This window comes from Cynara cardunculus (genome assembly GCF_001531365.2).
Source record: "Cynara cardunculus var. scolymus isolate 2C chromosome LG 5, CcrdV1, whole genome shotgun sequence".
Classification (NCBI taxonomy): domain Eukaryota; kingdom Viridiplantae; phylum Streptophyta; class Magnoliopsida; order Asterales; family Asteraceae; genus Cynara; species Cynara cardunculus.
This window is the reverse complement of record NC_037532.1, coordinates 11,524,117-11,525,312: the sequence shown is the minus strand read 5'-3', so window position 1 is coordinate 11,525,312 and position 1,196 is coordinate 11,524,117.

Below are 1,196 nucleotides of genomic sequence, written 5' to 3'. Positions count from 1 at the left end.
CTGTTCCAGCAACAGCTACGACTGCCGTGATTCCTGAACGGCAGATTCCAAAGCTTCCACATCAGTGAAGCAATGAAGACAAGAAGAAAATAGCTATAGACACGCGTGTTTGGTCTATAATAGCTATATCTATTCCTGATGAGATCTATCACTCAGTGATGAAACTCAAAACTTATAAATCCGTATGGGATACTCTTTGTGTCCAATATGAAGGAACCACTCAGGTTCAGGAGACTAGAATGATCAATCCAGTAAGACAGTATGAAAGCTTTTTATGTGGAAAGTCCGAGACACTGTCTGAAGTACATCAAAGATTTAATTACCTTTTTATTGATCTAAAGACTGTCGACAGGGAATATTCTAATTCTGAAACCTTGACTAAGTTTCTAGAATGCCTTCCTGAGTCTTGGGACACCTTTTCCATGTGTCTCAAGATGTCAAATGACATGTCCACTCTTTCTCTTTCTACCTTATACGGGATTCTGCTTAACCATGAGCAATCTCGTCAACTGAAATGAAATCTTGTAAAAGATTCCAGAGAAATGAAAAGCACTCCTTTAGCTTTGATCTCTGAAGCTTCTTCAATTGAAACTTCTACTCCTTTTGTTTATTCTCTACCTCTTGTGGTCATCACGGAGATAGATTCTTCTGAGGACATTCCTGAATCTGATTTAACAGATTTTGATGAGTCACTGGCACTCATGACTAAGTCATTTAGGAGGTTCGTTAGTAAAAGCAATTTTCGCATATCTCCTTAGCTACCCTTCTGGGAGAAGCCAAAGTATGAAAGAATAGACAAGGCTTCAGCTGTTTGCTATAACTGTCACCGGCCCGGACATTTTGCAGGTGAATGCAGATCTAAGAAGACTACGACGCCATCTTCTAAAGCTTCTTCCTCCTTCAGGACCAAATATGAAAAATACTTAAAACTGAAGGAGAAATACAAGAAGATGAAGAACAACCTGCGAAAGGCTAAAGGCCTTATTGCTGAAGAGCATGACTGGGCTGRATCATCTGATGAATCATCTTCAGATGAAGAAGATAAAGCTTATGTCTGCTTGATGGCTATTGATGCTGACGAAGGATCTTCTAAAGCATCTACATCTTATGAGCCATCTTATGTTACTCAAGATGTCTAAGGCATATGGTATCTAGACAGTGGATGTTCAAGACATATGACTGGAGATATATCTCTT